Source organism: Mus caroli, unplaced genomic scaffold, assembly GCF_978045245.1.
Source record: "Mus caroli unplaced genomic scaffold, Mus_caroli_1 scaffold_1, whole genome shotgun sequence".
NCBI lineage: Eukaryota > Metazoa > Chordata > Mammalia > Rodentia > Muridae > Mus > Mus caroli.
This window is the reverse complement of record NW_028227256.1, coordinates 120,335,598-120,351,168: the sequence shown is the minus strand read 5'-3', so window position 1 is coordinate 120,351,168 and position 15,571 is coordinate 120,335,598. Positions and strand designations below refer to the sequence as shown.

The following is a 15,571-nucleotide window of genomic DNA, read 5'->3' as shown; positions in this document are numbered from 1 at the left end:
GCTAATATCCACTTATCAATGAATACATATTGTGTGAGTTCTTTTGTGATTGTGTTACTTCACTCAAGATGATGCCCTCCAGGTCCATCCATTTGGCTAGGAATTTCATAAATTCATTCTTTTTAATAGCTGAGTAGTACTCCATTGTGTAAATGTACCATAATTTCTGTATCCATTCCTCTGTTGAGGGACATCTGGGTTCTTTCCAGCTTCTGGCTATTATAAATAGGGCTGCTATGAACATAGTGGAGCATGTGTCCTTTTTACCGGTTGGGACATCTTCTGGATATATGCCCAGGAGAGGTATTGCTGGATCCTCCGGTAGTACTATGTCCAATTTTCTGAGGAACCGCCAGACTGATTTCCAGAGTGGTTGTACAAGCTTGCAATCCCACCAACAATGGAGGAGTGTTCCTCTTTCTCCACATCCTCGCCAGCATCTGCTGTCACCTGAATTTTTGATCTTAGCCATTCTGACTGGTGTGAGGTGGAATCTCAGGGTTGTTTTGATTTGCATTTCCCTGATGATTAAGGATGTTGAACATTTTTTCAGGTGCTTCTCTGCCATTCGGTATTCCTCAGGTGAGAATTCTTTGTTCAGTTCTGAGCCCCATTTTTTAATGGGGTTATTTGACTTTCTGGAGTCCACCTTCTTGAGTTCTTTATATATATTGGATATTAGTCCCTTATCTGATTTAGGATAGGTGAAGATCCTTTCCCAATCTGTTGGTGGTTTTTTTGTCTTATTGATGGTGTCTTTAGCCTTGCAGAAGCTTTGTAGTTTCATGAGGTCCCACTTGTCAATTCTCGATCTTACAGCACAAGCCATTACTGTTCTATTCAGGAATTTTTCCCCTGTGCCCATATCTTCAAGGCTTTTCCCCACTTTCTCCTCTATAAGTTTCAGTGTCTCTGGTTTTATGTGAAGTTCCTTGATCCACTTAGACTTGACCTTAGTACAAGGAGATAGGAATGGATCGATTCGCATTCTTCTACATGTTAACAACCAGTTGTGCCAGCACCATTTGTTGAAAATGCTGTCTTTCTTCCACTGGATGTTTTTAGCTCCCTTGTCGAAGATCAAGTGACCATAGGTGTGTGGGTTCATTTCTGGGTCTTCAATTCTATTCCATTGGTCTATTTGTCTGTCACTATACCAGTACCATGCAGTTTTTATCACAATTGCTCTGTAGTAGAGCTTTAGGTCCGGCATGGTGATTCCACCAGAGGTTCTTTTATCCTTGAGAAGAGTTTTTGCTATCCTAGGTTTTTTGTTATTCCAGATGAATTTGCAGATTGCACTTTCTAATTCGTTGAAGAATTGATTTGGAATTTTGATGGGGATTGCATTGAATCTGTAGATTGCTTTTGGCAAGATAGCCATTTTTACAATGTTGATCCTGCCAATCCATGAGCATGGGAGATCTTTCCATCTTCTGAGATCTTCTATAATTTCTTTCTTCAGAGACTTGAAGTTTTTATTATACAGATCTTTCACTTCCTTAGTTAGAGTCACGCCAAGATATTTTATATTATTTGTGACTATTGAGAAGGGTGTTGTTTCCCTAATTTCTTTCTCAGCCTCTTTATTCTTTGTGTAGAGAAAGGCCATTGATTTGTTTGAGTTAATTTTATATCCAGCTACTTCACCGAAGCTGTTTATCAGGCTTAGGAGTTCTCTGGTGGAATTTTTAGGGTCACTTATATATACAATCATATCATCTGCAAAGAGTGATATTTTGACTTCATCTTTTCCAATTTGTATCCCTTTGATCTCCTTTTGTTGTCGAATTGCTCTGGCTAGGACTTCAAGTACAATGTTGAATAGGTATGGAGAAAGTGGACAGCCTTGTCTAGTCCCTGATTTTAGAGGGATTGCTTCAAGCTTCTCACCATTTACTTTGATGTTGGCTACTGGTTTGCTGTAGATTGCTTTTATCATGTTTAGGTATGGGCCTTGAATTCCTGATCTTTCCAAGACTTTTATCATGAATGGGTGTTGGATCTTGTCAAATGCTTTTTCCGCATCTAACGAGATGACCATGTGGTTTTTGTCTTTGAGTTTGTTTATATACTGGATTACGTTGATGGATTTCCGTATATTGAACCATCCCTGCATCCCTGGGATGAAACCTACTTGGTCAGGATGGATGATTGTTTTGATGTGTTCTTGGATTCGGTTAGCAAGAACTTTATTGAGGATTTTTGCATCAATATTCATAAGGGATATTGGTCTGAAGTTTTCTATCTTTGTTGGGTCTTTTTGTGGTTTAGGTATCAGAGTAATTGTGGCTTCATAGAATGAGTTGGGTAGAGTACCTTCTGTTTCTATTTTGTGGAATAGTTTGTGAAGAACTGGGATTAGATCTTCTTTGAAGGTCTGATAGAACTCTGCAGTAAACCCATCTGGTCCTGGGCTTTTTTTAGTTGGGAGACTATTAATGACTGCTTCTATTTCTTTGGGGGATATAGGGCTGTTTAGATCATTAACCTGATCTTGATTCAACTTTGGTACCTGGTATCTGTCTAGGAACTTCTCCATTTCATCCAGGTTCTCCAGTTTTGTTGAGTATAGCCTTTGGTAGAAGGATCTTATGGTGTTTTGGATGTCTTCAGGATCTGTTGTTATGTCTCCTTTTTCATTTCTGATTTTGTTAATTAGGATGCTTTCCCTGTGCCCTCTAGTGAGTCTGGCTAAGGGTTTATCTATCTTGTTGATTTTCTCAAAGAACCAGCTCCTTGATTGGTTGATTCTTTGAATAGTTTTTCTTGTTTCCACTTGGTTGATTTCACCCCTGAGTTTGATTTTTTCCTGCCGTCTACTCCTCTTGGGTGAATTTGCTTCCTTTTGTTCTAGTGCTTTTAGGTGTGTTGTCAAGCTGCTAATGTGTGCTCTCTCTAGTTTCCTTTTGGAGGCACTCAGAGCTATGAGTTTTCCTCTTAAAAATGCTTTCATTGCGTCCCATAAGTTTGGGTATGTTGTGGCTTCATTTTCATTGAACTCTAAAAAGTCCTTAATTTCTTTCTTTATTCCTTCCTTGACCAAGGTATCATTGAGAAGAGTGTTGTTCAGTTTCCACGTGAAGGTTGGCTTTCTATTATTTATTTTGTTATTGAAGATCAGCCTTAGTCCATGGTGATCTGATAGGATGCATGGGACAATTTCAATATTTTTATATCTGTTGAGGCCTGCTTTGTGACCAATTATGTGGTCAATTTTGGAGAAGGTACCATGAGGTGCTGAGAAGAAGGTATATCCTTTTGTTTTAGGATAGAATGTTCTGTAGATATCTGCCAGATCCATTTGATTCATAATTTCTCTTAGTTTCACTGTGTCCCTGTTTAGGTTCTGTTTCCATGATCTGTCCATTGGTGAAAGTGGTGTGTTGAAGTCTCCCACTATTATTGTATGAGGTGCAATGTGTGCTTTGAGCTTTACTAAAGTTTCTTTAATGAATGTGGCTGCCTTTGTATTTGGAGCATAGATATTCAGGATTGATAGTTCCTCTTGGAGGATTTTACCTTTGATGAGTATGAAGTGTCCCTCCCTGTCTTTTTTAATGACTTTGGGTTGGAAGTCAATCTTATCAGATATTAGAATGGCTACTCCAGCTTGTTTCTTCATGCCATTTGCTTGGAAAATTTTTTTCCAGCCTTTCATTCTGAGGTAGTGTCTATCCTTTTCTCTGAGATGAGTTTCCTGTAAGCAGCAAAATGTTGGGTCTTGTTTGTGTAGCCTGTTTGTTAGTCTATGTCTTTTTATCGGGGAGTTGAGTCCATTGATATTAAGAGATATTAAGGAAAAGTAATTGTTGTTTCCTGTTATTTTTGTTGTTAAAGTTGGCATTTTGTTCTTGTGGCTGTCTTCTTTTAGGTTTGTTGAGGGATTACCTTCTTGTTGTTTCTAGGGCGTGGTTCCTGTCCTTGTATTGGTTTTTTTCTGTTATTATCCTTTGAAGGGCTGGATTCGTGGAGAGATAATGTGTGAATTTGGTTTTGTCGTGGAATACTTTGGTTTCTCCATCTATGTTAATTGAGAGTTTGGCTGGGTATAGTAGCCTGGGCTGGAATTTGTGTTCTTTTAGTGTCTGTATAACATCCGTCCAGGATCTTCTGGCTTTCATAGTCTCTGGTGAAAAATCTGGTGTAATTCTGATAGGCTTGCCTTTATATGTTACTTGGCCTTTTTCTCTTACTGCTTTTAGTATTCTATCTTTATTTAGAGCATTTGTTGCTCTGATTATTATGTATCGGGAGGTATTTCTTTTCTGGTCCAGTCTATTTGGAGTTCTGTAGGCTTCTTGTATGTTCATGGGCATCTCTTTCTTTAGATTTGGGAAGTTTTCTTCTATAATTTTGTTGAAGATGTTTGCTGGTCCTTTGAGTTGAAAATCTTCATTCTCATCCACTCCTATTATCCGTAGGTTTGGTCTTCTCATTGTGTCCTGTATTTCTTGGATGTTTTGAGTTAGGATCTTTTTGTATTTTACATTTTCCTTGATTGTTGTGCCGATGTACTCTATGGAATCTTCTGCACCTGAGATTCTCTCTTCCATCTCTTGTATTCTGTTGCTGATGCTCGTATCTATGGTTCCAGATTTCTTTCCTAGGGTTTCTATCTCCAGTGTTGCCTCATTTTGGGTTTTCTTTATTGTGTCTACTTCCCTTTTTAGGTCTAGTATGGTTTTGTTCATTTCCATCATCTGTTTGGATGTGTTTTCCTCTTTTTCTGTAAGGACTTCTACCTGTTTGATTATGTTATCGTGTTTTTCTTTAAGGATTTGTAACTCTTTAGCAGTGTTCTCCTGCAATTCTTTAAGGGATTTTTGTGCTTTCTCTTTATTGTCTTCTGCCTGTTTAGCAGTGTTCTCCTGCATTTCTTTAAGTGTGTTATTAAAGTCCTTCTTGAAGTCCTCTATCATCATCAGGAGATATGCTTTTAAATCCATGTCTAGCTTTTCCGGTGTGTTGGGGTGCCCTGGACTGGGCGAAGTGGGGGTGCTGGGTTCTGATGATGGTGAGTGGTCTTGGTTTCTGTTAGTAAGATTATTACGTTTACCTTTCGCCATCTGGTAATCTCTGGGGTTAGTTGTTATCGTTGTCACTGTTTAAAGATTGGAGCAGAAGCTGTGTTCCACTCACCAGAAGTCTCTAAATCCTGCGGCAGGGGTCGTGGGTAGCTGATGGTGCCCCGGTGCTGGTCCAGCCGGAAGAGGCCTGTGGTCCTACACAGGCCGTTTTTCTGCTTCCCTAACTAATGCAGTCTCTGCTCCCGCGTGCAATTGGATTGGAGCAGAAGCTGTGTTCCACTCTCCAGAAGTCTTAAGATCCTGTGGTGGGTGTTGTGGGTAGCTGGTGAGTGTCAGCCGACCCTGCGCCCCAGCTGCCCCGGTGCTTTTCTGACCGGAAGAGGGTTGTGGCCCTATGTAGGCCGGATTTCTCTCTCCCCAACCAGAGCAGTCTCAGGTCCCGCGTGATTGGACTGGAACAGAAGCTGTGTTCCACTCACCAGCAGTCCCAAAATCCTCTGGCGGGGGTCGTGGGTAGCTGGCAGGTGTCAGGCAACCCTGCGCTCCCGCTACCCCGGCGCTGATCCAGCCGGATGAGGCCTGTGGCCCTACTCAGGCCGGTTTCTGCTTCCCTAACTAATGCAGTCTCAGGTCCCGCGCAATTGGATTGGAGCAGAAGCTGTGTTCCACTCACCAGCAGTCCCAAAATCCTGCGGCGGGGGTCGTGGGTAGCTGGCGGGTGTCAGGCAACCCTGCGCTCCCGCTACCCCGGTGCTGATCCGGCCGGATGAGGCCTGTGGCCCTACTCAGGCCGGTTTCTGCTTCCCTAACTAATGCAGTCTCAGGTCCCGCGCAATTGGATTGGAGCAGAAGCTGTGCTCCACTCACCAGAAGTCTTAAGATCCTGTGGTGGGTGTTGTGGGTAGCTGGTGAGTGTCAGCCGACCCTGTGCCCCAGCTGCTCAGGTGCTTTTCTGACCGGAAGAGGGTTGTGGCCCTATGTAGGCCGGATTTCTCTCTCCCCAACCAGAGCAGTCTCAGGTCCCGCGTGATTGGACTGGAGCAGAAGCTGTGTTCCACTCACCAGCAGTCCCAAAATCCTGCGGCGGGGGTCGTGGGTAGCTGGCGGGTGTCAGGCAACCCTGTGCTCCCGCTACCCTGGCGCTGATCCGGCCGGGTGAGGCCTGTGGCCCTACTCAGGCCAGTTTCTGCTTCCCTAACTAATGCAGTCTCAGGTCCCGCACAATTGGATTGGAGCAGAAGCTGTGTTCCACTCACCAGCAGTCCCAAAATCCTGAGGCGGGGGTCGTGGGTAGCTGGTGGGTGTCAGGCAACCCTGCGCTCCCGCTACCCCGGCGCTGATCCAGCCGGATGAGGCCTGTGGTCCTACTCAGGCCGGTTTCTGCTTCCCTAACTCAACTGTAGCTTTTATCAAGATGAAAAACACCAACAAGAATTCTAAAAAATTGTACTTTCCCCTCAACACACAAGCACTAAACAATACACAGTTTGACATATATACATGTGTATTCTTGTGTGTGTGTGTGTGTGTGTGTATGTGTGTGTGTAGGAGGGTTGAACATATAAGTGCAAGTGTATGCGCTAGGGACCAGAAGACTCCAACAAATGCCCTGTTCTAATATTCTTTCTCTTATTTCCTTGACAGAAGGTCTCTCATTAAAGTAGATCTAGGTAGCCAGCCAACAATCAACAGCAGTCTTCTGGTTTCTGCTCACCACAGAAATTAGGGTAACAGGTATGCATGATGATTTCCTGTTAACTCAAGTCTTCATGCTTGTATAGCTTGTGCTCCTACCCACTGAGACATTTCTCTAGACCTATATAGGTTTAGACTTTAGGTCTTGAAATATCTTTATTTTTTTAAGTGCTGATAATTTATTTTCCTTTTAAGGTAATTAGTAAAATTATTTGAAATGTCAGTATTCCTAAGAGGCATTTTCCTATTTGTTGGACTTTTAAACTATTACAATTTTTGGAAAATATGCTCTTTTATAATTCCATGTAAAAATCATTTCCTACAAGCCAGGGTAAAATTGCTATCAATTTTACAATAATAAGTAGCTTTTTGACTTTTTAAAAATAAAAGGACTGTCTGGGTTTGGTGGTTGTTTATGGGATGAATCCCCTTGTGGGGGCAGTCTCTGGATGGTTCTTCCTTCCCTCTCAGCTCTGAACTTTGTCTCTGTAACTCTTTCCATGGGTATTTTGTTCCCCATTCTAAGAAGGAACGAAGTATCCACACTTTGGTCTTCCTTCTTTTTGAGTTTCACGTGTTTTTCAAATTGTATCTTGGGAATTCTAAGTTTCTATGCCAGCAAGATTTTGCTGACAGGACCCTGATATAGTTGTCTCTTGTGAGGCTATGCCAGTGCCTGGCAAATATAGAAGTGGATGCCTACAGTCATCTATTGGATGGTACATAGGGCCCCCAATGAAGGAGCTAGAGAAAATACCCAAGGAGTTAAAGGAGTCTGCAACTTTATAAGAGGAACACCAATATAAACTAACCAGTATCCCCCAGAACTTATGTCTCCAGTTACATATGTAGCAGAGGATGGCCTAGTCGGCCATCAATGGGAGGAGAGGCCCTTGGTCTTGCAACGATTATATGCTCCAGTATAGGGGAATACCAGGGCCAAGAAGTGGGAGTGCATGGGTTGGGGAACAGAGCAGGGGAGGGTATTGGGGACATTCAGAGAGAAAACTCGGAAAAAGGATAGCATTTGAAATGTAAATGAAGAAGATAGCTAATAAAACATAAACATAAAAATAACATGATAAAATGATACATTTAATAGCTTTGGAGCTCATTTAAATGAATGTTCTGGAAGTGACATAGCTGAGGCACTGTTCCACCAACTACTAGAGTATGGACTGGAGTTCAAACTCAGCATGAATCAAAGACAAATGATGTAAAGTCTAGCCTCTGAATTTCAGTTAACTTAGGTTTCAGCTCCTACAATGCTTTGGACCAACCACATGAAATTCATGTTGTGGCTTAGCTTTCCTAATCTGTGCTAAGTGTTTTGTTCACTGACTTTGAGCTCAGAAGTCTGCTGTTCTGTCTGGAAAAAGAAAGTGGCTTTCCTTCATAAGAACAAGCTGCAGTGAAATTTTCTCTTCAAGGAAATGTCCTGCCTTTCTGGGATTGATCCATGAATCCCATGAATGTGTGTGCGCGCGTGTGCATCTTTGTGTGTGTGTGTTTGCAGAGTGGCTGTCAGTTGTCAGCTTCAGGTATCATTCTTCAAAAAAACAGTCAACCTTAGTTTTTTACTATAAAGCCTAGAACTCAGCAATTAGTCTAAGCTATTAGGCCAGCAAGCCCAAGGCATCATTTTGTTTTCCTCTTCCCAGAGTTAGGTGTATATCATCAAACCTAGCTCTTTAATATGAGTTCTGGAGACCAAAGTCAGATACTCATGAATACAGGCTGTATTAGTTACTTTCTGTAGCTGTGATAAAACACAATGACCAATATCAGCTTAAAATAGGGTTTGGCTTATAGCCCTAGACAAATAAGAGTTGAACTTGGTAGGGAGGTATGGCAGCGTGTAGCAGGTACCACTCAGTATGCAACATGCAGCAGGCATGATCACAGGACCAGGAACCTGACTGTTCAGCTCTTCAACCACAAAAACAGCACAGAGAAAGCAAGTTGAACATGAAGTCAGGCTACAAACTTTCAAAGCCTGTGCCCTATTGACACACTTTGTCCAGTAAGGCCACACCCCCTTTAACCTCATCAAATAGCACAAGCAACTAGGGACCAAGTATTTTATACCTGGGCTAATAGTGGACATTTCTCATTCAAACCAGTTCACTGGTTGGTCATTTTACTAAGTGAGCATCTTGCCAGCCCAAGTAATTGCAATTATAATATCACACAGGGTGAACCCAGGATCCTCTCTATGACAGGTATAGAAAGGGAAAGGTAATATGAGGACTGGATTCATTCAGTCTGAACAACTTCCTGAGGACCTGGGGTGACACTGAGCTATGATGAGAAGGCAAAAGAGTCTTCAGTTTCCTGTTTTAAGCAGTAAAGATGGTTGTACACATATTGGCATGAACAAACACAGAGCTACACAAACACCCACAGTGGTGGATTGAATGAAAAATATTCCTATAGGATTGTGTACTGGAACATGAACATTTGTTCATGTGCAGTTGATGGTGCTGTTTTTGGAGGTTATGGAATCTTTAGAAGGTGGGATCTTGCTGAAGGAAGAAGGTCCCTGCTTCAGCTTTGAAGATTTTTGGCCTTATTGCACTTTCTGTTGTCTTTCTCAGCCCCCTGTGTGCAGATAAAAATCTAAATTCTTTGCTTCCATTCCCCTTCCTCCTGCCATGCTTCTCCAACCATTACAACCTCAATCTCTATAAAACTGTAAGCCCAAACAAACTCTTTGTTCCCTAAATTGGTTTTGATCATAATATTTTATCACAGCAACAGAGAGCAAAGTAGAACACCTACATATAATCTGTACTTATTTTACACACTTTTGAAATAAAGTAATCCATTTGTCATGCTGTAGCTAAGTATCTTCCATGTCTTTGCAGCCTCATTCAAATTCACCTCTGAAAAATTTCCATAATAACCAACTTTAGTTCTAACTCTTTGTGCTATAGTCACCATGTAACCACAAGATGAGCTTTGCACTCATTGGTTTATCTAGCACTATTTCAGCTAGTCACTGTGTAAGCAGATGTGTGTAGTTCTCACATGAATCAAAGTTCACAGTGCTGTAGCATCCCTGTTTTAAGATCATACATGCATTGTATTAATGGCCAGAGAGATGGTTCATGGGTAAGGTACCAACTATCACATCTGGCAGCCTGAGATCTGTCCTCAGAACTGACATTTTTTTTTTGGGAGGGGTGCTGACTCCAACAAGTTGTCAAATGATGTCAACACATACATCTTGTCATGCACACACCCAAGCATACCCAAAAAACAAATATACCAAGAAATGTAATATGGATCGTGGAAAGAGGAAGTACATCCACAAAGATATATATGCAGCAAGAAGATTAAAAAATGACAGATATTAAGTGTGAATCATGTTTTAGAAGAAATAGCGAGTCTTTGCATTGTCTTACAGACCACAGAATGGTCCCTAGACACAAAGTAAGAAGTGAATGAAGGGAGGCTCAACAGGGATGTATACCACAGACATTAATTTCTGTCAGAAATAGAGGTGGAATCCAAGATCACACAAATGTACTTCCTTCTGAGGACTTCTCCCTGACATTCAGATGCTAATCAAGTCACCTTATCTTTACATGGGGAGACAAGAGGGTGTCCTTTCAAGTATCTACATATACAACCATTGATCAGAAATGTAAAATCATGATCAACACTTAGCTACCTTTCAGAGGCTTTTCTTAAAATCACACTGGGGTGAGTGCTTTCCTGTGTGAATGAGTAGGCACAATCTCTTTTGTGAATTCGTGGGCACACCATCTTCCCTGTGAATGACTGTGGCACACACACAGACATAGACATTCAGGTTGTAGTGACAAACCAAGGTTACAGTGAGCATGCAGCAGGGCAGAGGTAGATGAAGGCATCCAGAGGGGAAATTATGGACTAAAACACTTAACATTAAAGCAATTGTCAGATATTTTATGACAGATAAAACATAAAATACCACATGTTGGAATCAGTGTCAGAATTAGAAAAAAGTGTGACAACTGAAGGAGCAGAAATGGCACTGTAAGTTCTTAAATCATACTTGAGATAAAGATTGGCAAGTGCTGTTCAAAATCCACTTAATAAGTTTATATATATATAACCTCATCCAAAGCTCAACCTTTAAATCTCAATGTTTCAATTGTTTGAAATTGTATTGAATAAATATTCTTTCCACATTTCACTGAATTATCTTTTTAAATAATCTTTTAAAAATTATTTTGACAACTTATGACCATACACACATCTATCCCAAGCACACACAGACACACAGACACACACAAACACCAACACAAATACAGACAGAGGTACACACACACACACACACACACACACTAATGAAAGAGAGAGACAGAGAATGGGAGAGAGGAGAGAAAGGGAGTGAGAGACAGAGCAACAAGAACAAAGACAGATGTTAACCAGGACTGATGCCCTGAATTCAATCCTCAGTCACAACATTGTAAAAGATAACCAAATACCACAAGTTACTCTGACCTCCATGATCACGCTGTAAACAGATGCCAATACAGTCACCCAACACACACACCAAAAAACCCTACATACACACTTAACTGTAATTTCAACAAGTAGAATATATTATTATTATTATTATTATTATTATTATTATTATTAAAGCATTTTATTGATGAGACCCCACCAGCTGGGGTGATCCTGGAATCAAGCACCTTCCTTCTTGGCAATGCAGTTTTTCTTGAGTGATTCCATGAATGCTTTCCTCTCCTCCATGATCTGGAAACAATCATGTCTAAACTTGGAGGTGGTGTCAATGAACTTCAGGTCAGTCTTCTCCAGAGCCCGATGTTTCGTCTGGACCAGCCAGGACTTTAGAAATATAAGCACTTGCTTTTTGGTTCCCACCACACAGCCTTTGAGCATTATGAAGTCATTAGTCACCTCACCACGATGCACAAAGTCACCCAGTGGGTTGATGCTCTTGTCAGACAGGTCATAGTCAGTGTATGCATTGTTCTTGATCAGTTTACCAGCCTTGATGAGGTAGCCTTGACCAATCTTGTAAATCCTCTTGTTAATTTCTATTTGGTGATGGGTAGTCTTTCTGCCCAGCTTGAGCCTCAGAGAAGGCAACATGGGCTGGATGCCAGGCTCCAACACAGGCAACATTGCACAGACCCCAATGGGTCTTCTGGGACAGTTTCTCTGTATACCAACGACTGGTCACCCCTTTGTACCCTTTGGCTTTTTTCACGCTGATGATGTCAATTATCTTATCCTGCCCAAACACCTGGTTCACGGGCACCTGCTGCTCCAGACTCTCTAGGGTCTAGTCTAGCTAGCTTCTCATCCACAGTATCCCCATTCCTCTGGATAAGCATCAAGTAGGTCTTCTTATAGCATAGAGGAAACAGATGCATCTGACTGTGGGCAATGGCCTGGCAGTACTTCCTGATGCTGTTGAAGTCCTTCTCCAGCTGTTTCTTGCCTGTGCCATTCTGCCATTTCTTACAGTACTTGCTGGAAGCCTTCTTCTTAGATTTGGGAGAGTTCTTATAAAAACCACCTTTTATACTTATTGATATGATCGGCAAATAGAGTCTTGAAGGTCTGTAGGCCTCGAAGGGTTTCTACATATCCCACGATGCCCACAACCACCATGGGTAGGGTTTCCACAATGATTACAGCCTCCACGACTTCTTTCTTGTTCACCTTAGATCCTGGCCTGTCAATGACCACGATGTGGGTCATGCCAGCCTGGTACCTTAGACAGGCTGTGAGGTGAATAGGCTTGGAAGGGTCATCCTTAGGGAAACTCATCACTTTCCCATGATGCTGGCTGCTGTGCTTCCAAGGCAAGAAGCCCAAGGAGGCATGTCTGGGAACTGAGAATTTCCTGTGAGACATCTTGCCATCATACACTACCAATAGAATGAAAATAATTTTGATAGGCCATGAAACAATTCAGGTTTCTCATTGGACATTGAATATAGTTTTAGCTTTCATAGCCATATTTAAAGTTCTAGAATATAGTGTGGGTAGTGATTTTATGTTATTAAATGGTTTGAAAAACAATATAACAAATATCAAAAAATTTCTTTGGACCATATACACCCATAGGAGCAGAATCCTGAGATTTGAGGATATACAGGCAAGGGTAGTTGGAAAAAATCTGTAAGAAAGGTGGCACAGCACTGTAGCCTCAGCAGAGGGAGGACTGGCTTAGACTGACTAAGAGTAGGAGGTGAAATGTGAAAAGAAATGAGATTCTGAGATTCCTTTCATCCTGCAGATGAATTTTGACTTTTCTAAATCAAAAGCATTTGGAAAAAGCAATTTAGACAGATGTTATCAAGAATAGAAATATTGCTTTTTGCTTTCTGAAACAATTTTGTCCATTGTAGATAAATGAAGTCAGAAAGGAAGGGAGGGTTTTCAAAGGCATTAGTGTAAGTCCTAGTGCAACAGAAAATACGGGCCTCTGTTGTGTGAAGCATGGTGGCAGAAGACTGGATTCCCAGTAGAAAATTTTCTTTCTGCACAGTGAGATATTAAAAGTAAACTGAGTGTTCCAATCTTCAGCATGGGTGAGCTGATAGAAATGAATACAATTGACATTCTCTGGCTTAAATTCCTTTCTACAAATTCATGGTAGGAAGTTTATTTGCTGAGATATTGTTGTTTTTAATCTGAGGACGAGCAAAATGCAGACTGGTTATTTTTCTTCTTAATCTTTCTATCCTTGAATATACCTTACATAAATTCTACAGGAAACGTGTACAAGGAATAACTTAAAGGTTACTATGTTGAATTTGGTGTTCAAGTATAATTCTCTACTGAAAGAGGCTTGGTTTTAGATAATGGGTGGATTCTCACATACATTCATTGAAGCTCAAATATTAGATCTATTCAGTGAGCCACTGTGAACATTTAGTGAGTCCCATTTGGACTATTGATAGGATTGACTGAGCTAGGATATTGTAAAGAAATGGTGTATTAGTTATACTCCTGTTGCTGCTTTAAAACACCTTGACCAATGAAAATTTTGGAAGAAATCTATTTGGATTTACACTTATATAGGGGTATGTGTCCATGGTTTCATGTGAATTTTTTTGTTTCTATTCTGCTATTATGTACTTAGTTGTATGTGAAGAATTTCAAACTATATTTAGTTCAGTTAGTTTATTATAAATACATAACAATTTCTAATCTATATAAAAATGTTGATTTATTCTTATTTTTACCCTTTTTATTCTGGTTTTTGAAGCAGGGTCACTAGGTAGCTCTGCCTGTCTTAGAACTGTCTATGTAGATAGACAGTGGACTTAACTCAATCTTCCTTTGTCTACTCCCTGAATCATGGCATTATAGGAATGGATTACTATACCCAGTCTAAAATTTGAGCTTAATAATATATGACATATGTCAGGTTCATAATGTAAAAAGTATGATATTTTCCTAAATGCACATAGTATCATTGTGGTTCAAACACTTGCCTCTGTGATCGTGACCACAACTATTACCTGGCTTGATGGTGCATACCTATAACAGCACATAAGAAACAGGAGCAGAAGGGTAAAGATAGTGAGCTTGGGTTACACAGTAAAAACATATTCTAAAACGGCAAGGACAATATCATTTACTGATAATTAGGTATCATAGAAATTAAGCAGTTTAAGCATATGAGAAATTCAAAATGTTGCCTAATTCAAACCCTGTGTATGACTTCATGGAAAATAAATGTGTTTGACACAAGAAGATGGTTAGTATGGAAAAGATACTTACTATTAGTGAAACATTCTTCATAAATTATCTTCTATAGTACCTATATCAAGCAACAGACTGAATTGTCTTTCTTCTGTGTTTCTCTTTTGTGTTCAATCAAATCACCCCTTAATTATGAGTTCAAAGTTTCACAACATTAAAAACAAAGTATATTTGCTAATTTCTACACTTTACAGAGCAAATTAAAACTGTGGCCCATTACTCTTTCTTCTGGAGTGCACACAATCCATGTAGACTGTGTTTCTGTAAAGTGCCCTGAGCTCCCCCATAAACATTCATGTGTTAATCTAGATGTAGAGTGGGATCAAAGGGGAATGAACTTGATGTCAAAGAAGACCTTCACAGTATCATAGATGGTTTAAGGAACAGTATCATAGGTTTAAGAAATTGTTAAACACTGATCTTAGTGGGAGCTAGAAAGAGGACTCAGTGATTAAGAACAAAAACTCCTCTTCCAGTGAATTTGAATTTGATTGCCAGAACCTATCCTGGACAGCACTTTCCAAATTATAAAACCATCAGATGAGCATTTATTTGTAAGACCAGAGTTGGCACAAGTAGCTCAAATCTGAAGCTGTTCTGAAGCACTTTAAACCCTGAAGTTTGAGACGTCTATGAACTCAAATGCTTTAATTAGCAGATTTGTTTTTCTTTATAAATTCTCTGTTTGCTTCTGTGTGAGGGGCCGTAGGAGGGGTCCACACAATTGGATGCACGTACCAATAGACACCCCACTCCTAGAGCTGGAGCTAGGGCAGTGGTGAATGGCCCAGTATAAGTGCTGGGAACCATAGGGATGGAGTACTAAGTTGAACACAAGCTTTAAAACCTAGTTAGATTTAGCCTGTGGAAAAAAAGCTCTGCATAATGTTTAATCTTAGAGAAATATTAACCAGAACCACAATGAAATACCACCTCTCACCCATAATCATAGCTACTATCCAAATTAATTTTCTAATAGCAAATATTTACAAAGTCACCTGAGTAAAACCCCACTTTTTTTTTTTCTATGATCTTGGTTGCATCTGTTTCCTGTGCAGAACCAGGAAAGAATACCATCCAGACTAGGGGTTCCTGGAGCTCCTATG

At 40.6% G+C, this 15,571-nt stretch overlaps 1 protein-coding gene and 1 pseudogene across 3 annotated transcripts in view; one reads left to right on the top strand and one right to left on the bottom strand.

Annotated features, from left to right (window-relative positions):
* Dpp10 (dipeptidyl peptidase like 10) overlaps positions 1 to 15,571 on the top strand; it is a 1,511,806-nt gene that overhangs the window by 1,088,673 nt on the left and 407,562 nt on the right. The gene's annotated exons all lie outside the window — the stretch shown is intronic.
* LOC110296399 (large ribosomal subunit protein uL3 pseudogene) lies at positions 11,403 to 12,605 on the bottom strand (annotated as a pseudogene).